Below are 21,875 nucleotides of genomic sequence, written 5' to 3'. Positions count from 1 at the left end.
CTTGTTCCTATTAACTATCCTGGCAGTACAGTTGCTCCAGTCAGTATCTGGATAACTAGAATCCCCCATTATCATCACTTTACCCAGACTAGCAGTCTTCTTTTTGCATCAGGAGCTTAGCCTCCTCCTCCTCCTCACTTACATTAGGGGGTCTATAGCATACACCTACAATTAATTTGCTGGTCTTTTTACAATTAGTGAAGAGCTCCACCCATAAGGCTTCAGCCCCCCTCATTTACTAACAGCACATCATCCTTTATATAAGCTTTTAAATCCTGCCTAACAGACATACCACTCTTCCTATCCTATTTTCTCTGTCCCTGTGAAGCAAAGTATAGCCACATATATTAACTGTCCAGTCATGCAACTGAATCAGCCATGTTTCGGCTACACCATCATCAAAACAAATTTTCCCTCCAGGTCTCCGATTTTACCAGACTCCTTGCATGTGCATACATACATTTAATAGTGGTAGAATATTGCATATAACGTTATCAGTGTCCTTTATACCCCCTACCATATCTCCTCTCCCATTGTCCCTTCCTATGCCCACTTCCTTATCTTCATCATTGCTATCTTCCACGGAATTCTTAACTGCACCATCCTGCTCACGCCTTATGTAAAATCTCCTCCAACCGTCCTGCCATTTTCTCCCACAAAGCAGCTGTGCCATCATCAAGGTGGAGCCCATTTTCACCTAGTTTATAAAAATCATACTTGAGTACCTTTAAATGAGTCATATAACGCTGCTTTTTATCACCAGCCCAGTAATGCCAACCTAGCATTACATGGGACACAGTCCCAGCATTTCATGACAGACAGTACTAGACCAGAATACTTTATGAGCTTTCATGAGTACTTATGGCCTACTAAGTGTTGGGGGGGAAAAAACAATACAAATACAAATTATGACCCAAAATGCAAACACAAATGTCTTTAAGGCAAACTATAAGAGCTACTTTTTATTTTACATACTAATCATGAATTAAACAAGAAACTTTTTTAAAAACATGTATTTTAATTTAGGGCAGGCCCTTATTCCAGAGTCACAAAATAGCAAGCATCAGCAAGCAAGCACAGAAATGTGTTTCCTTAGCTACATAGTACACTTTACACCTTTCTCGAGAGGATCTTAAAATGGTGACAAGTATATACATTAAAGGCTCCCTACACCCAAAAAGGCATAAATGATGCTGGGGGCATAAGCAAGTACAAATAAGCAACAACTCAATAAATTTGTATCTTGACTAAGAACTTAAATACAAACAGTATCTAAAAATGGCAGGGGGACTAAGAATATAATCCAAGTTACAGAACATAGCGCCTATGATATACTGAATAACTTTCTGTGGGATGAATGTGTGATCTGAATTTTATGAAAAGCTTTCGCAAAGCAACAACATTACAACTTTCATTATATACAACCTCTAAGCTTTGACACGAACATTAATCTTTTCCATTATAGCATGAAGTTTTTCATAAAAGGCTGCTAGATCTGATTAGCCAGCAGGATGCAATAGTGTTGCACAGACAATTATGCAACCTACGAGATTAGGGAATTGAAATTATAACTCTGTAAGATTGTGTATCTGATTGCATATCCATACTTATTTCTAAATTAAGCCCTTAATAGTTCCCTTGATATTGAGGTACCCAGGGCATTGAACTGTATAAGGAACTTCAAGACAGCCTTTTATATGACAGCAGCATTTTGTATAACTTACTTCAGACTTATTTAGAAGGCAAGTGTTCACAGCATGGGTTTACAGTGTTCAGAGTTAAAGTGTCACTTTTATAAGCGCTTTGCTCAGCTTTTTTCTCTCCAATAGCACTGCCAACTTATGGATTCATATACATGTATATAAAAAAAATTTGTCATATAAACAAAGATGTATTTCAGTTAATTTAAGTAACCAGGAATTTGCGAAAAGTATAAAGAATTAATGTTAACAGAACAAGCAAAGTACCTAGGAATAAAAAAAAAAAAACCAAAATAATCAGGTAAAGGTAAGAGGCACAATGTCCTTTCATAATTCAATAAAACATCTCTTCAGTTGTGCTGGGCAGATAGTAAAGTCACATTTGAGGGATGGAGTTTCACTGTAAAACTAGATTCAGGTAACCAGATGTTGTAGTTAACAATACTACTTCACACATAATGAGAGGGGCAGCACCAATTCTTTTTAAGAATTTGAAGTAGCCCAACACTAAAAGAATAGTGCAAACACCCCTCTTTATTATGTGTATCTGAAAGGGTACAACTCCGACTTTAGTTCTGAGGAGATGGTGGTGGAGGAGCAGGGGGCATAGAAAAAGGGGGGATACCAGGTACACCCATTCCCATCATTGTGACATAGTTTGAGGGATCTAAAGGAGGTGGTGGTGGGGGAGGTGGAGCATAGAGAAGACCAGATGTGCCTGGGGGAGGTGGCGGTGGCGGAGCACCTGGTGGCTGAACACCGGGAGGAGGCACTAGGGAGGCAGCTGTCTGGAGTTGGGGGGCAGTGCTAGATGTAGTACTACCAGTTTCCTGTTGCCATGGAGGGAGAGAAGCTGCTCCAGACACTGTAGTTGGTGAACCTGATTAAAAATAAATTAAACAAATAAAAATTACTTCCACAATATCACCCACACCATTTTTACCATATTCACACAAAATGCTTCATCAACCATGTGCTTCAAACACTGGTCAAGACAGTGGCATTATTTGTTTCACTGGTCTACATTGTTGATTAAAGAATTTAATGGGTGGTAAAGCCAGTGTGGTGCTATTCAGCTGGGCAATGTAAACTGGGAGCACTTTAAAAACGTGCCCTCACATACTTGCCAAGGTAAAGGACCTCCAGTTTGGAGAGGGGCACCGGTAGCCTGCTGCTGCCAAGGGGGTAGACATGGTGAAGAAGGTGGGGGTGGTGAAGGGGCTGGCCCACTAGGTGGAGGCAGTGGGGATGGAGGCATCAGGCCCATTGGATGAGAATGCAGAAGACCTGATTAAAAAAAACAGAATTGTAATATTGTGCATTTCAATTGATGTCTAAAAGTATTGCTAATATTTATGATTAGAAGTATATGTAGAGTTGCAAAGATTAAACACAACTACACCACAGAAAACAGGTAGAAAATTAAACTCTAAAGTTGATGTGCAGGGCTTTTCTAGTTGGCTTCAAAAGATTCAAGAGATTTACTGTATTGGGAATAGGTTCAGTTTCTTCATCTTATCCATATGATGCGGGCCAGATGGGTGTAGTTGCATCCAGTGATGATGTGGTCCTCCAGTGTTTTGCTGGAGGGTAGGTCCATTCCCTGTATTTCCCATAGTATGTGCAAATGAATGGGAAGTACCATGGAGAGCTTGAAAAGGACGATCAGGAGTAATCCAAGGTGGCCGGTTCTAAAAATGACAAAATAAAGAATTATCAGCAACCTGATAAAGTCCTGCATTCTCGTTAATCATGTAGTAACAAGCTTAAATTTTACATTGCTTTGAAAATCTGGCTTTCGAAATGATTTACGTACCAGGGGAGGCCTTGAACAGGATTATGGGATGCAGAACCCATAGGTGTGGGTAAAGGGGCCTCTCCCAGTTCTGCCATAAAAGACAGATTCTCTTTATCCATCCTTGCTTTGTCCTGGGCAGACTGTGGTTCACCAGGGCGCACGGTTACACTAAACAAAGGTAAATAGACCATCTTTAATCTATCATAAATTTTCTGATTATTATTCCTGATTATTAATAGAGTTGAAAGATGCACAGCGGCTTCTAGATACAATCTGACGAGTGCTTTTTAATGGGGCTGGTGCATTATGTCACGCTTGTTGAAACGGGGGGGGGGGGGCAAAGAAATGTCAGAAAATACCATAGGTAATTGGCATCCCTGCAAGCATGTCAGTAAAAGTAATTTTTTTTCTGAACAATTTCATCCTCTTAAGGAAATGCTTGCACGGATTTTAACGCTTACCTAGAAGAGGGTAATTGAGCATTTTGACCTGGTCAACAAACACTCCATGTTCCAAGGGCGAGCAATTAATCCTCTGCTTTGAATATTAACCCCTTTTAATACAGGGTGACTTGCTGGCTCCTACTGCAGCTACTTTTGTAATGCTATTCTCCGTAAATAATCAATTTAATAATCTTCAATTTGAAGATTAAAATGGTGGATAGGCAGACAGGCAAAGATACCATTAAAAAAAATTACTATCAGCACCTAGAGAAATAATTAAAATGCAACAAAAGTAAAAACAATCAAGTGTGATCTTAGAATGTAATAAGTGGTTTATATGAGCAGGTAAAAAAACCCCAGTATTGCATATAGTAGGAGCAAAGCAAATCCTGATGGCGGATGCACTGGCGCATACATTTTGAGTTGTCCACGAATAATCTCCTGAAAATGCTTTCCCACATCGATATAATGAATCGCCAGTGGTAAAACATATGCATTGCTTCATTTTTCTGACGTCACTATAAAAAAGAGAATTCGAAAAGGACTCTGGAATTTCACTCCTGTGGCCGTATATTCGTTCTCCAACTGGTATCAATATTATAAATCTAAACACTGTGAAACAGCGCTTCTCAGGGAAAGACAGCAAGTAGGTTTTGTTACTCTTCACCACTTCTGTGTGAGCACTCTACTATTCACTTAATTTAGTTGGAACATACGTTTTTTATATTAATAGTCTCATAAAAATTATCATGAATCCAGGTACAATTAGAAGATATTTTGCTTTTATAAAGCATAAAATGCGTTGAACTTTTGGAACAATTGCATGCTGGTAAACGCAGGAAATTATTGGAGCTGAAAACATCACTAAAGGAAGATCAGACCTTACCTGGTAAATTTGCAGTCTGAAGCTATGTGTCCAGCTCCTCCACATTTTGTACACACTGTAGTGTTGGTGATGCTAGTTTCAGATCTCTGCCATGGTCTCAGTATCCTGTTGATAGACAGGCATAAGTAACTTGGTAGGGAGGAGATAAACCTAAAAATTTACACTGGTTTCTCAGAAAACAAACCTGTTGTCATCTTCTCTCAGAGTACTATTCAGCCTAGCAAGTTCCTGCAACTGAATTTTATGCAAATCATTCTGATCCTCTGCTTTAGGATATTACAAATCTGGGGAGAAAAAAAAAATTGTACACTAGAACTCCAAAACACAAGGATAATCATAAAGAAATACAGAAACTTATGGGTAATCAATTGCTACAGAGGTTCATTTTCATCATTATTCAAGAGAAAAGGAGAAGTTCATCAGAGAAACAGCCCAAAGCTGCAGTAAACCAGCAATTAAATTGAAATATGGAAAAATCCTTAGCCCTATCAGTATCCACAGAATTCACACAATCTGCCAGGTAATTTTTTTTAACATCCTTATTACACAAGACTAACGAAACATATTGCTGAATTCTCTTAATAGAAAAACACAATGTATTTCATTATACAACTACCCCCTGTATTCGGAGCACACCAATACCAAATCAATATACTTCTTGAGTCATTTCTTATGTGCATAGATCACAAGTCAGGAATTTGCTAAAACCTAGCATTCTTTGCAGGTTTCTGACAAATTAGTGATCAGCAAAACCAAGCCGTAATCCTTAAATTCATGTGACATCACAGCTCTGTTGCAACCGAGTGTGGTGCTAATTGTGTAGAAATGAAAAAACAAGGTTTGGATTAATTATTCTGCCAATCGTTTGTAAAGGAAGATGTGGCCAAATCCAAAAATTGATTTTAGTTTATCCCCATCAAAAATTCACAAAAATAAGAAATTTCCAAAAACAGCAGCAAAAGTACATAGTTTAGAGCACAAGCCCAAAAACTTCCCTAACAAGAAGATGACCAAATAAAACCATACATTTGGCTACAGCAAAAAAAGTACAATACTTGTATTGTATGTAATTACAAGAGCCCTACAGTAAGAATAGCATCTTACCCCTTTAAAAAGGGGATCAAAACCATAAAAATGAATTGACAAATTTACGTTGGGGCGCTTCTCAGAGCACTCGTGCAATTTACATTCATTTTCTATTTTTACCAGTTTAAAGGGGTTGTTCACTTTTAAATGAACTTATGGGAGCACATTTACTAAGCTCGAGTGAAGGATTCGAAGTACAAAAACTTTGAATTTCACAGTTTTTTTGGGTACTTCGACCATCGAATAGGCTACTTTGACCTTCGACTTCGATTCGAACTAAAAATCGTTTGACTATTCGACCATTCGATAGTCGAAGTACTGTCTCTTTAAAAAAACTTAGACTACCTACTTTGCCACTTTAAAACTACTAAGCTACAATATTAGCCTGTGGGGACCTTCCCCATAAGTTTTCTAAGCTTTTTCTGATCGAAGGAAAATCCTTCGATCGATGGATTAAAATCCTTCTAAAAAAATCCTTCTAATCAAAGTATTTGCGGTAAATCCTTCGACTATCGAAGTCGAAGGATTTTACTTCGAGGGTCGAATATCGAGGGTTAATTAACCCTCGATATTCGACCCTTAGTAAATGTGCCCCCAAGTATAATGTAGAGAGTGATATTCTGAGACAATTTGCAATTGGTTTTCATTTTTTTTAAATTTAGCTTTTTATCCAGCAGCTCTCAAGTTTGCAATTTTAGCAATCTAACAGCAGTAACAGTAAAAGAAGGCAAATATCTCAGAAACTATATATATATAAAAAAAAACAAAAGCCACATGAAAACTGACTCAGAATTAGCCATTCTATAACATACAAAAAGTTAATGTAAAGGTGAATAACATTTGCAGTTTAGCCCGGATACCAGACATTTGGCTCACCTGTGAATCAGCTTTTCCATTTGTGCTAAAGCCTGCAATTAAGCCCTGATGGAGGATCTATCAGCCATGCAGGTGTACTATCAGTAACCCCTTTTATACACCTAGCACCACTCCTTTATTAAAAAAAAGTGTAATAAAATATGGATGCTTAAAAACAAATGTTAGGAATTCAGTCGCAACACCTTTGTTAGCAGTGTTAAACACACATTAGTTGAGGGCACACATTAACATAGCCATTTTCCTTCAACATTATTTTTACTTAGAGCAAGGTGTAGGCTTGATGTCAACATTCTAGTTTTGGTTAAGTTTGGTTAAAAGTGCATTTTAGTCTTTTACAATCACAAAGTTCACCACAAAACATATGGGATTTTTTGTGACCATGCATCAGCTCCCACAGAATTGCATGATGTCTTTTATACAAATGAAATAATAAATGAAAGGAACGGCAAATTACAGATTTGTAGTTTGAAAGTTTTTTTGCAACTTTTTAAAAAATTTTTGTTTGAGTTTCCAAAACAAAGCCTTACTTGCAGTCTGCAGGTGGCTTGAAATAAGGGTTCAACCCCACCATTTCAGTGATGAGGATATGACGTTCCTCTTCAAGCTTTTTGCGTGTTCTGAACTCTCTTGCGTTCAGCCGCTTCCCTTCACTGTTATAAATTGATTCTGGAGATGGTGACCTGCATAAAGGTAGACAGAATAACATCAGAACCGGGGATTGACAAGCTTCCCAAAAAAATAATGAATTGAAAGAGCAGGATTACTTTGAACGTCAAATATTGTTTGTGAAACCAACTTTTGTTTAGATTAAAGACTGCATTGTTAAAAACTCATTACATTTTAAGATCTCATTTATAACTTTAATAAAAAACACAATGTTTAATAATAATAATTTTCTGACTACGGTATGCAGATTTAGGTTAAGCAATTTACAAAATCTACTGTACTCATGACACATTCAAAAGCAAAGCTTTTATAGCAAATGCTAATACAATATTATATATTTAAAAGGAAATAAAATGTGTTTCTAGAATGTTAAATGAAACCCTGTTTCTACGATTTCAATAGAATAAAATAGCAGTTGCTAAAAATGTCTTATGATCGAAACGAAGAATTCTGAAAAACCCACTACTTTAAAAGATACAAAAAAAGAATTTTGTTTTGCTGTTCATAGAAAATGATATAAATTTGGCAGGAAAGGACAAAATAAAGACGTTTTGCGCTAAAGAGAAAGTATGCAGGTTAAAGCTGCAAAATGTGGTTAAATACAGTGCTGAAAAATACAAATTTAACTGAGGGCTTGCTTTGAGAAAAAAGGAAACATTAGGGTTAGAGTACGCTTCAGCTGATAAACCTTTTTAAATGGGGAGACATGGCAATAAAACCTGTTTAATGAGGTGCAAAGGTTATTAAATCTTCAAAAGAAACATTAACTTCTCTAAATCCTGCTTTTACTAAAAAAACAAAAAAGATGTTAATGAAACATTATGAAGAGAGAAAAAAGGGTGAGGTTAGGGATATGAATATAAAATCAAGTAAACCTCCAACATCCCAGTTTAAAAGTAACAAGTTTGTAATAGAAAATCCCACTGAGTGTAAGTCATTTGAAAAGGTTGTTGAAAACACATATGGGAAAAATAGGAGTGTTAAAAGATGAAGTTGATATTGGTTAGAATGATCCAGTCTGTTAGCAACTGGAAATACAATTAACTATTGTAATGGAATAACTGGAAGTTGTCTAATGTATCTACAGGGCCACCTTTTGTAAGTTTAAGAAGAGTACAATTCTAACATCTCTGCAGCAGTGTTTAAAGATGTATACACAAATATAAAACGGATAGTCATCTTCCCTATATATATATTTCCTTAGAATACAACACAAAAGTCTGCTACCAATTGGGGTAACTAGATAAGCAACAAAAAAGAACATTTGAAAAAAAAGTGGCCATAAGTGCACAAGTAGGGGGAAAATACTTAAAACGGAACCGATTTAAGTCACTGCAGTAAACAGAACGTAAAAATATTCAATGGCCATGATCACAACAGTTGCACACATATTTTGAAAGGGGACGAGTAGTTATTAAAAGAAATAAATTCAGAATCTAAGCAACACATAAATGGGAGCTAAATTAAAACTTCAATGGGCAGGGGTTTACCTACAGGCTATAAGAAAAAAGTTATTTTAGGCTACAAGTGATTGGATGTGGAGACTGACAGTGACATTTATCACATATGATTAGGAATGCACCAAATCCACTATTTGGGATTCAGGCGAACCCCTCAACCCTTCAAAAAAGATTCTGCCTAATACAGAACGGAATCCTAATTTGCATATGCAAAGATGAAGTGGAAAAGTGGAAAAAATATTATTTTACATCCTTGTTTTGTCACAAACGATTAAGTGATTTCCATTCCCACCCTAATTTGCATATACAAATTAAGAATCGGTTAGGCCAGGCACAAGGATTCAGACAAATCCAAATCCTGCTGAAAAAGGCAGAATCACAAACCGAATCCCTGATTCGGTGCATCCCTACACCAAATACGCAAAAACCATTCTGTTCTGTGGGGTGGTATGGCTGAGCAGTGGCACCGAAAACTATCACCCATCAAGATTCTTAACCCCAACGCAAATTGCAAGCAGGGAGAAAGAATTTGCATAATTCTTGTCAACGACGGAACAAGAGGAATTTGTTATATATGTATCTTCTATAACTTCTATAAGTCTCACGGGTCTTTAGAAAATATAAAAGATTATAATAAACACAAACTGATGTTTTAGCCTCTCTAAAAGCCTTTCTCAAAGTTTCTTACTTTGAGAAAGGCCTTTAGAGAGGAAAGTTTGAGACCCTGCATATATATATACAATACTTTCACAATTTCTGACTACTGCTAGGTAAAAAATCTGAAAAATTATCCTATTAGATACGGTTTTCATAGCAGAAAGCCACATTGGGGTTAACAAAAAATGAATCCAGCTTTGTAATGTTGTTTTGCTTTGTGACATCTGCAGTTCATTAAGGATAACCTTAACCACAAAGAACAAAAATGAAAGGTAAATAAGCTAAACTAATGTTGGCAGGTAGCTACCACAGTGAATATATTGTTACGTTTCACAATCTGCTGAAATCGGACCAAAATCAAAAAGCAACATGACCGGCAACAAGACAGGTACTTACCGTAACAGAGGTCTGTGTCAGCTTATCATGTGCTTTATTTGGTAAAATACAACACCACTATTTTTTCAGTCTGCTTACAGCAGTTAAAACAGTGCGTGCCATATCACAATATCAAAACAATGTTCACTTATTAGGTAGGCTTTAATCACGAATTTCAAAAAGTTGCAAGGAGTAGATCAATAAGAATGGTAGCAGATAAACCTGATATTTTCATGCATATTTCTCTGCAAACATGTCCTCCCAAACCATAGTTTTAACTGAGCACATCTGGCTTAACATTTGGTTGACTGCAGCATCAGACTTTTTAAAGGGGTTGTTCACAGTTTAAATTAACTTTTAGTATAATGTAGCGAGTAATTTTCTGACACAAATTTGAAATTGGTTTTCATTTTTTATTATTTGTATTTTTTAGTTATTTAGCTTTTTATCCAGCAGCTCTCCAGTTTGCAATTTCAGCAATCTGGTTGCTAGGGTCCAAATTACCCTAGCAACAATGCATTGATTTGAAGAAGAGACTGGAATAGGAGAGGGTCTGAATATTAAGACGAGTGATAAAAAGTAGCAATAACTTTTTATAAAAAAAAAAGTACCAACAAAAATGTGTAGCCTTAAAGTGCATTTAGTTTTTAGATGGGGCCAGTGACCCCTATTTGAAAGCTGAAAAGCATTAGAAGGCAAATAATTCAAAAACGGTAAAAAATAATAAATGAAGACCAATTGAAAAGTTGCTTAGCATTCGCCATTCTATAATATTTAATGCAATTAATACATGCTTGATTAGTGTAATTGGCTTTTCAGCATAGGCCGACTATTTTTAATGTTTCCTTTGTTTGCATCACTTAAGGACGCAGCACCTCTATGTATCCAAAAAGTGGCATGGATTAAAACACAGCATAAGCAATTTATGTAGAAAAACTGGGATTTGAACAATGGCAGTATCCCATAGCAACCAATCAGTGATCGGATTTGCCCAAGTGCAAATTTGCCCAGTCTTTATACAGTATATGTTCCCCCACTGAACCAAGCGATGTACCAATTAACGTGATTGATTTGCAGAAGTTCAGGCACAGGCATAAAAGCCTATGACACGCAGCGTCAGACATCAGTTTTCCTTTTCTTATTACCAGATACATCATTTGGAACAAACTGAAATGTGTGTAGTTGCCATTAAATCTTTACTTGCAGTGTGGAATGGAATATAAAAAAAAAATCAGCCCTATGGCTAATTATTGCAAGATATAAACTGAAAGGTATCTCTTAAAAGCATGCCCCTCCCTTCTTAGTGTAATACAACCCCTACCAAGAGGCCAACAGTAAGCATGGTTCAGTGCCCCAAGAGTAGCTGTTAAACATCAGGGAGGACATGGTCAGGAATGGGAAACCCAGCATCACATCAGAGAACCTGCTTTTCAGAATACGTAGGATGTCGGCACGAAAATTTAGTTACAAAACCTGTCCTGTGAGTGCAATCAAGTTTTTGGTGGGGAGCATCGGGGTCCTTACAGTTTTGTCATGGCTCTTGCATATAAATAAGGCTGTGCTAATTACATGTATTTGCAAAAAACCTGATTAAGAGACTTTATAGAGAAGTCATATTGGTTGCAAAAGCACTTTTTCAGGGAAACTTGCAGATAACCTTTAAGCGGAAAAACATGGAAAGGATAGAGACTGCTGTAAATTTTTGTCTAAACTTCACACTAAAATAGTCAATTTAATGAACCCAAGAGACGATTAAACCATTACTGTCAGCAGTTACAAGCTTGTGGATGGGGTTTCCCAACCTGTCTTCTGGGTTAGAGGGGATTCTCAGGTCTCCTGTGCAAAGCTTGCACGTCAGATCCTCAATTTGAAGTTGAACTGGAAGAAAGTAGGTTAGAAAACAAAAAAAAAGGAACGGGAAAAATTGTTACAAAACCAAGAGAAGAAAGAATCAAACCCATAATACAATCATTTACATTTAGCTATTGATGAGGAAGGGAACATGTTGAATATTATAAAATATGACAAGCTTTCAAGGCTTGGGTGGTGGCAACTGAGAGGTATATTTACCTTGGTGGCCTCCAGCATAAGCCTGGTAAATTTCATAATTAAAATATGGGATATCATATAGGAATTAAAACCTGCTAATTAACATGACAAGTAATTACACTTTAAAAAGTTAAAGCAATAAAACTGCAGTAGCAGTGATAAGCTAAAAGTATTGAAATGAAATGGAGTATTCTGGTGGTGTTAAAACAGCCATGTTCTTTTTATCATTTATTCATATCCTTGATAATTATCCAATAAAATTTTTAAACAAGGCTAGCAAACTCTTAAGTTATTGCTAAATATTTAACAGTTTTAATATTTCGTCCCCTAAATACAAAAAAGGAGATCTGCAAATATATTTTTTCTAATAAAAAAAGTGTTACGAGTTAAGCCAAGTCATGAAAAGCCCATCATTTGGGATATTATTTAGGAATTAAATATGAATGGATATTTCTGCATATTTGTAAACAAAAAATTCCTTTCAAAATTAATATTTGTACAACTCAAACAAGAAAAAAAAATGTCTTACCCAATGACATCACACCCTTTGTGGCATATTAGGTGATTTCCCCAAATGTACCTTTGCAGACTGGGCACAACCTGTATTTCTGTACTGTGCCTTTATTTCTAGGGTGCAGTGCTACCCCCACTCCTGGCTTACACAGCAGTATACAATAACACCCAGTAAACCTTGATTTCTTCCATAGGCCCCTCTTTTTTAATTTACAAAGCAATCCTGCCTCCATGGCTGTCCACTATCTTGGAACGCAGGCCAGAAATATATTAGCCAAAGTTTTTAGTCACTGTAGGTGACAAGCACAAAGTTATATTATGTTTTATTTAATGCCCGCAAGTTACAAACTCAAAACAACACAGTAGTACCTACATTTGTCTATCAGATTATGAATTTGTAAAATCACCAAGATGGGGAGGCCGGTAAATGCTATTGTACCATAAACATACTTAGGCACCCTTGCATGAATAAATGTCAGTGGGTAGATGGATTTAAGAGATTTTTTACAGCGCATGGAACTACAGATGCCTGAAACTAAGCCGAGATATTTGGCAGGTTTCAACAGCTCACTATGCACCATAACAACCAAAAAAAACACATTTTACCAATATAAGGTTATAGGAAACAAGTAAAATCAAGGATGTTAATTTGGAATAACTGTTAAGTACCAATGAATAAGACATGCTCACAATTACAATGTTAATATTTCTAATAATGTTACTTTGGGGGAACTTAAATTGTAGTTAACAGAATTAAGTACTAACACCATATTAAACTTTACAAAAATACACTCTGATCACAATGTTGCATTTCTTAAAATCCCACAACAGAAGTTTGGGAAACTGGGAAAAATGAGATATCACTTAAATAAAGGCAAAAAAATATGTGAAGATTACCTATATAAGCTCTTTCCTGATCACGAGTAAGCCCAGAAGATATTACTGTAGGCACCCCCGGAATAATAGTCTTCTGGTCTAGAGTTTCATCATTCCACCGACTGCGCTTACGTTTTCTGGAGAAATCTAACAAGGACAATTTCAAGTTAACTTCTTAACTCTCTACAGCACGGTTTTCAGCCAAAAACATGCAAAACTGTTTTGTCTTTGCCCATTAAGACTTTCGGGGGAATGTAATAAAAATCGCTAACGGAAAAACTATTCGCAATGCGAAAAGTTATGCCTTTGAGCGAACAAATTTTGCTTTGTGCGAATTTAATATAGCTTTTGCGAGCCCGGAAACTGTTTAGCGACCACTTCCGACAGTGAAAGACCGTTTGCGAATTTTATAGTTTGCGCAGTCAATGTAATAAAACTTCTTACTGAAAAAGTCGTTATGTTTGCTCCAAAAGATTACGACACCTTCAAGCACTTCTTATGAGTGCGCAATTAAAATTCGCAATGCGCAATTAAAATTCGCAATGCAATAACAGTTTAAGGAACATTGCGAGATGTGGATTTTTAGTCTTATTGGTGCGAATTGTTTTGCTCTTTGCGAGTTTTATTACATTCCCCTGTTTGTATTTTACAACACATTTAGTCACTGTACATCTTCTAAGAAACATTACTGCTGCTAATTGTGAAGCTGGTTTAAATACAATTGCAAATACAATACATCTTCCAAATTAAAGGGAACTATCAAAACAAAAAAGAACAATGTATACTATACATCTTACAGAAAAAAATGTAATTAGAAATTCTGTATAAATGTAAAAAATGTTACCCTTCACAGCAAACTTAGGAATTGCTTATTTTAAAAGACTGTTAGTTGTACATGTATGGGATACATTATATAGAAACCAGTTATCAAAAACTCCGAATTACAGAAAGACTATCTCACACTAACTCCATTTTTACCAAATAGTAACTGTTATATTAAGTAACGATCGAATGTACAAAGGAACACAAAGGGAACGGTGTCACTTCAAAATGAATTTTAAGCATGATATTTACAATAAATATATTCATTACAATTTTCTATGGTTTTTAAGCTACTTGTATATGTAATGCTACTGAAAGCAGTGTTTGTATGCCCCTGTCTAGTCTCTGCATTGATGGCTCAGACTGGTGATGGCTCAGCTGTCTTTGCTGGGGTACTAAGACTTTTGCAACATTGTTTAAAAAATAACAACCAGGAGTTTGGCAAATGCTCCTTTCAGTGGCAATTGTTTTAACAAATAAATGTAAAAGGACTGAAAATGTTTAATAAACATGTATAGGAAAGTTGCTTAGAATTAGGTTTGCTTTTGTTGGGCAAATTTTGAGGTGGGGGTTGTCCTTTAAGGCAATGAGCAAATCCCAATCTCTGTTGCTTTCTTGCCTTTCTAGTCTTCCTTTCTCAAAAAAAAAAAAAATATTTGACTGTCAGGATTAACAGCTAAAAAAAGCAGTATTATAAGCAAAGGAACCGCACCCCCAAACCTAACTTTTAATCAAAATCTGACTATTAACTCCTGCATGAAGAAAAGACATGATGAAAGGGTGGCAGTAAAGAGTAAAGGTGGCCATACATAGAGAGATCCGCTCGTTTGGCGATGTTGCCAAACAAGCGGATATCCCTCCGATATGCCCACCTTGAGGTGGGCAATATCGGGCTGATCCGATCGTGGGCCCTAAGGCCCAACGATCGGATCCTAATGATGCCTAACGGGCGGTCGGATCGGAGGACCGCTTCAACGGATTGATGCGGCCGCGATCCGACGGGTTTTTTGTCCCATCCGATCGAGATATGCCCGACTTTCGGCCAGATCTCGATCGGTGAAGCCCGTCGGGGGGCCCCATACACGGGCCAATAAGCTGCCGACACGGTCTGTCGGCAGCTTTTATCGGCCCATGTATGGCCACCTTAACTTGATTATTTTAGCAATGGTACACAATTTTTAATTGATTATATTTAGAAAACATTTTATTTCAGCATGATGCAATGACAATGCCATCCAACATGAATTACATTACATTATATACAGGTCCAAACATTTCAGAGGTTTCCAATATCTCTCTACAGTCAGCACCCTGTTGAGAAACCTGCATAGGGGTTGCAGTTAAGCATAAGGGAGTTTTGTGACATCATACTTAAAGTTGTAATTTCAAAATCAAGGAGGCAGTATATAGCTATGCAAACCTTACACCATTAAAGAAACAGTATCACAAACTTAAAAGCATTTTTTTAAAGGTATTTTTTAAGGTAATTAAAATATAATGGACTGTTGCCATGCATTGGTAAAAGTTAGCATTTGCTTTAGAAAGTCTACTATAGTTAACATAAATAGGCTGGTCAAAAGCATATATCTCATTGGTTAAAATGGATTACTGCACCTGAGCAAACTTGGTGCATTTTATTACATATGGGGAATATGTTCTGTATAAACAACCCAATCCTCTACCCCATTTGTTGTGCCTGTCTCTGTCTTAGGACAATGGCACATAGATTCATGGGGTGGTTTATCTTAAAATTAAGATTTAGTATGTTACATAGCCAATTCTAAGCAACTTTTCAACTGGTCTTCATTATTTTATGTGATAGTTTTTACTTAATTGCTTTTTTCTAATAACTCTTTCCAACTTTTAAATGGGGGGGTCACAGATACATAAAAAAACTGCTCTGTAAAGCTACAAATTTATTGTTATTGTTTTTTTATTACTCATTTATTACTCATCTTTCTATTCAGACCCTCTCCTGTCTATATTCCTGTATCTTATCCAAATCAATGCACGGTTGGTAGGGTAATTTGGACCCTAGCAACCATATTGCTGAAATTGCAAACAGGATCTTTCTGGATCTCGCTCTAAATAGTGGTTAGGCAATTGTCGCTCACCCAAAAGACCAATCAACTGCCACATGAACGCATTTTCCATGTGTGTTCACCCTAAAGGATCAGTAAAAGCAAAAAATTCAAGTGTTTTGAAGTAATTAAAATATAATGTACAGTTTCCCTGCACTGGTACAACTTGTACATTTGCTTCAGAAACACAACTATAATTTATATAAATAAGTTGCTATGCCATGGGGGCACCCATTCAAATCATATGTTACATAGCAGATACCAGATGTACTCTTGAGCTTATTTACTGAACCCAGTACTAAACTGTTGTACATATATTACACCATTAAAGGAACAGTTACAGAAAAAAATTAAAGTCTTTTAAAATAATGAAAATATAACTTAATATCGTGCTTCACTGGTAAAACTGGTGCGTTTGCTTCAGAAACTAAAATAGTGTATATAAACAAGCTGCTGTGTAGCCATGGGGGCAGCCATTCAAAGCTGAAAAAAGAGAAAAGGCACAGGGAACACAACAGATAACATAAGCTCTGTTCTAATCTGTTAAAGGACCAGTAACATCAAAAAAAAAAATTAAAAGTTGTTAGTAAAAAAAAATAACAAGACAAATTAAACTTTAAAATTGCAAAGCCTTTATTAAGAAATTACTTACCAAAACTGGGCTTCTGCTGCTCTTCAGAAAAAAGCGTGCTGTGCTCTAAATCTCCACCCTATAAAGAAGGCAGGTAGGAGAATTGGTCGACGCACGATGGATTGCCCGATCGCTTTCTGAAGAGGAGGGCAAGCGTAGTTTTGGTAAGTTATTGCTTAATAAAGAATTTGCGATTTAATTTGTCTTGGTGTTTTTTTAATGTATACTAACAAATTTTTAAAAAAATGTTTTTGATGTTACTGGTGCTTTAACTACCGTACTATGTATTCTGTGCTTCAAAGGCTGCCCCCATGGCTACACAGCAGCTTGTTTATCTTAACCAGTGGTCCCCAAACAGTAGCTCGTAAGCAACATGTTACTTACCAACCCCTTGGGTGTTGCTCCCAGTGGCCTCAAAGCAGGTGCTAATTTTTGACTTCCAGGCTTGGAGGCAAGTTTTGGTTGCATAAAAACCAAGTGTACTGCCAAACAGAACCTCCTGTAGGCTACCAGTCCATATAGGGGCTACCAAATAGCCAATAACAGCTCTTATTTGGCACCCCCATGTACTTTTTCATGCTTGTGTTGCTCTCCAACTCTTTTTTTTACATTTAAATGTGGCTTACGAGTAAAAAAAGTTTGGGGACCCCTGATCTAAACGATAGTAATCTATTTGAAGCAAACACACCAGTTTTACCAGTGCAGATGAAAAGTGCATTATATTGTCATTCCTTTCATTTTTTGGTGTTACTGTTTCTTTAAACACAAAAAAATAGATCTAAATTTTTTTCTACTGCCAAGATACAAGCCAATGACAAATTACTTATTTATAGCTACGGTATTATGTTGCTGGGTGTATGCTACCTCTTCCTACAAACATCTACTTTGCTTGCTATTGTGAATGCCAATTACAGATCAGAAATAAATCAAAACCCTGATACAATCAAAAGTTGCATTTATATAGAAACACACTTCTGGTTTAGACTGATTGGCCAATGTAGCAGAAATCAGCCTTTCATACTTCTACCCAGATCAGCTGGTTTGTACAACATTGTTTAATAAAGCAGAGGCAGCAAAGAGGAAAAGAACTCCACTGAAGTAAATTAACGTGCGTTAAAAAGGTATGGTTTACGGTATCTTTTTTTCTTTACTTGAAAACGTAAAGACCCCAAACTTGTACAGCTCCAGCTGTAGAAGTCCAAAGCAGTTTGGTATACATGTATAAAACATCACATAGGGACAAGATTTGGCGCTAAAGCCAAAATAAATATATTTGTAAAATGAACATGTGACATGACTAATTCTAGAAGTGGGTGCCATTCCCATTATATCGTGGGACCAAAACAAAAACAGACAAAGTAAACCAAACATTTTCACTCAACAGAGAACTGCACCAGGTAACGGAGCAGGAAGGCCTAATATTCGGTTGCACATGTAGTATAAGAAGTCAAAATCAGTTATTAAAAACTCAGATGTACGTAATAGACATATTTAATATGGAACCTGCAGAATAATTTGTTTAATTCTAGCCACGTGAGTTTATACAACGACACTGCGATATAACTAGTCGCGGTGTTTGAGCTACAATGTACTTCTATATAAAACTATATCAGGCAACAATTGGGGTGAGACAAAAGAGAAACGGATACCAGAGACAGACAAAAGAATACGGGAGAATTACAAGAAAGGCTTAGTATACGCCTTGTAAACTACATACCCATCACACGGTCTGTCTTTGTCACTATACTTCCAAACTCCTCCTTCTTCCTTGCTCCAAAATGACTGAACAGAAACAAGCAGTTTTTACCTTTTATCACCTGCGGTGTCCGGCCTCTAGGAATAAAAAACGAAGATAATTGGTGAATTAGTAGAAAAAGGATACCGATTGGTCGAAAACAACGTTGCGTTCTAAGAAGGAAAAAACGTAAACGATGATTGGTTGAAATTAGTAGTTTTTACTGGGCAAAACGCAGAGTCGCATGTACTCATTGCAGGTTGAACTAGAGTATAGTGAAGTGATTGGTTATGTGCCATGCATAAGACAAGCCCAGCTCTGTTTTTTTTGGTTGTCAATACTGTGTTGTAATGCGCCTAAGCGCGCTAAAATGTGTTTGCTGTGTACTCAAAATCGATCTTCCGGAATTGTAGGATGTTGTAATCGCTGATGTTATCAACACGTTTGTGCCGCCATCTTGCTTTATAGCTAAAAAGCAAGTAATAAAATGGATAGTGATTGAACAAGTGCACATTACGATTTTAAAAATGTGTGATTTACCCTTCCGCAATGATGAGGCAGAAAACCATACGACATAGAAGTTCATACTGACTGATCCGACAAACAGCTCACACTGGGCACAGTATTGTTCCAGTTGGCCAATAAAGGCAAAAACCTGATTTTTTGCATTACTGTACTTTGTAATTATTCCCAATTTTTTAAAAATGTATGCAGGCTGCTCCATGTTGCTGCTTTGCAAATTTGTTCAGCTGACTCCTTTCAGCCCATGATGTGGCCACCTCCCTTGTGGAATGTGCTTTAACGAAATTTGGAGGTGTAAGGACTGCTGACTCAACATACATGTATAGCATCTCGAATCCATCTGGAAATCGTGAATTTGGAAGTTTTACTGCCCTTTGTTCAACCTGAAAAATTGACCAATACATTTTCTAATTTCCTAAAGGAACTGAATTTCTTAAAATAATTTTCCAACGCTCTTGCCACATCCAGAGAATGAAGCTTTTTCTCCTCCTCGTCTACAGGGTTTGGAAAAAAAGAAGGTAACACTATTTCTTGATTGATATTAGAACTTATGGATACCTTTGGTTGGAAAGATGGAATCGTTCTCAACACTACCCTGTTTTCCAAGAAAAGAAGATAAGGCAATTTGATAGAGAGCCCCCAATTCACTAACCCTCTTTGCAGAGGTAATTGCCAACAAAAAAATCAACTTCATAGACATCTTGATGTCAGCTTCCTCAATAGGCTCAAATGGAGCATTACATAGCCCCTTCAGCACCACATTTAAATCCCAACACAACACTAGTTCCTTAAAGGAGAAGGAAAGCTACGGAGGCATTTTATTGCCAATAGATTAGCTGCAATAGTGCAAGCTAGAATGCTATATTTATTCTGTAGAATGTTTTACCATACCTGAGTAAAAAGCTCTAGAAACTCTTTGTTGGTTTAGGATAGGAGCTGCAGTATTAATGTGGTGTGACATCACTTCCTGCCTGAGTCTCTCCCTGCTCTGGGCTCAGATTACAGCAGAGAAAGGAGGGGGAGGGGAAGAAGAGAAAACTGAGCATGCTCTTGCCCAGGGCAATGAGGTTTAAGCTGAAGGCAGGAAGTCTGATACAGAAGCCCATGAGTACACAATAGAAGGAAAGAAATGCTGTTTTTCTTTTGACAGGGGACGCAGAGCAGCACTACTTTGGGGGTTTACTGGTATATTTAGATGGACCTTTCTGATAAGGCATACTTAGTTTTAACCTTTCCTTCTCCTTTAAAAGAAGGACGAATGTTCCACAGGGCTCTTATAAAACGTGTCACCAAGGGATTAGATGAAAAAGCAATCACTGTGAAAGCTGAGATGTGCTCTAATTGTTCCAGGTTTTAATCCCTTGTCAAAACCTTGTCGAAGAAAGTTTAATACCTCATGTACAGAAGGGGTCCTGGGAGATGTTTTGTTCTCCACACACCATCTGTTAAAGGTTTTCTGTATTCTTGCATATGCCTTATTTGTTGAAGGTTTTCAAGACTGTAGCATGGTTTCAATTACCTGGTGAGAAAGACCATATTGTGTCAATAAGGGTCTGTCAAGTTCCATGCTGTCAAGTGCAATCTCTCCAAATCCTTGTACAGGTATTTGCCCTGAGATAGCAGGTCCTTGACCTGTGGGAGAACCCAAAACTCTCCGTGACTCATTTGCATGAGTAGGGCAAACCAAGCTCTCTTGGGCCAAAAAGGAATTATTACAATTACTTTTGCCTGATCCTCTCTCACCCTCCGTAGAACTCTGCCTATCATCGGAAAGGGAGGAAATATGTAGGCCAGCTTGTTATCCCACGTCACTGACATCGTGTCCAGCCTCTCTGGAGCATCCTGGACAAACAGTGAATGAAACCTGGGAAGTTTGGCATTCTTTTTCGATGCCATCAGATCTATCTGTGGAAGTCCAAACTTCCTTGTAATCTGCTGGAATACTTGTATTTTCAGGGACCCTTCCCCGGGTAGTAGCATATCCCTGCTGAGGTGATCCGCCCATACATTGTCCACCCCCTTTATGTGGACTGCCATGATTTGAGAAAGGTTGTTCTCTGCCCAGTAAAGCATCTTCAGGGACTCTCTCAGCAGTAGAGGGAACCTGGTCCCCCCTTGCAGATTTATATAGGAAATGGCCGTAGCATTGTCCGTCTGGACCTTTACAGATCTCCCCACAACAAACTTCTGAAAGCTTATTAATGCCAATTGTACCGCTTTCAATTCCCTGAAATTTGAAGATAAAGTCCTCTTCATTATGGACCATCTCCCTTGGACCCAGTGATCTCCTAGATGGGCTCCCCATCTCTTGCTGGATGCATCTGTCATTATTACCAACCACTTCCTCTGAAGTAACGACTTGCCTTCTTTTAGACCTACTGTCTGTAGCCACCATCTGAGTTGGGATCTGGTTTCCCTTGACAAAATCCATGACTCGTCCAGAGAACTGATCTTTCTGTCACATATCCTCAAAAGCTCTTGTTGTAACATCCTCATATGAAGACGAGCCCAAGGTACAGCTTCTATGACTGATGACATTAGTCCCAGAACCTATATCACTCTGCTGGCGGAAATAGGTACCGGTTCCCTCAACTTCTTTACACGGTTTCTTAACCTTACACATCTTTCTTGGGAAATAGTTAATATCATCTCCTCTGAGTCTATCACATACCCAAAGAATTGCTTCTTTCTCCTTGGTT

General features: G+C 37.4%; 1 long non-coding RNA gene across 2 annotated transcripts; it reads right to left on the bottom strand.

Annotated features, from left to right (window-relative positions):
• Nucleotides 1-949: 949 nt before the first annotated feature.
• Nucleotides 950-19,916, bottom strand: LOC108713965. 2 transcript variants are annotated; one of them, XR_005966919.1, is made up of 10 exons: nt 18,637-19,916; nt 16,941-16,998; nt 13,407-13,532; nt 7,317-7,469; nt 5,012-5,111; nt 4,828-4,932; nt 3,517-3,666; nt 3,186-3,391; nt 2,824-2,987; nt 950-2,580 (listed from the first exon to the last, which is right to left on the bottom strand). It is a non-coding gene; the product is annotated as an uncharacterized LOC108713965 (long non-coding RNA). The 2 variants fall into 2 exon arrangements; XR_001935271.2 differs by having other exon boundaries at nt 16,941-17,056; nt 18,637-19,915.
• Nucleotides 19,917-21,875: the final 1,959 nt, after the last annotated feature.

The sequence above is a fragment of the Xenopus laevis genome, chromosome 4L, assembly GCF_017654675.1.
Source record: "Xenopus laevis strain J_2021 chromosome 4L, Xenopus_laevis_v10.1, whole genome shotgun sequence".
NCBI lineage: Eukaryota > Metazoa > Chordata > Amphibia > Anura > Pipidae > Xenopus > Xenopus laevis.
Note: the sequence above shows the minus strand (reverse complement) of the source record. Positions and strands in the feature narration are given on the sequence as shown.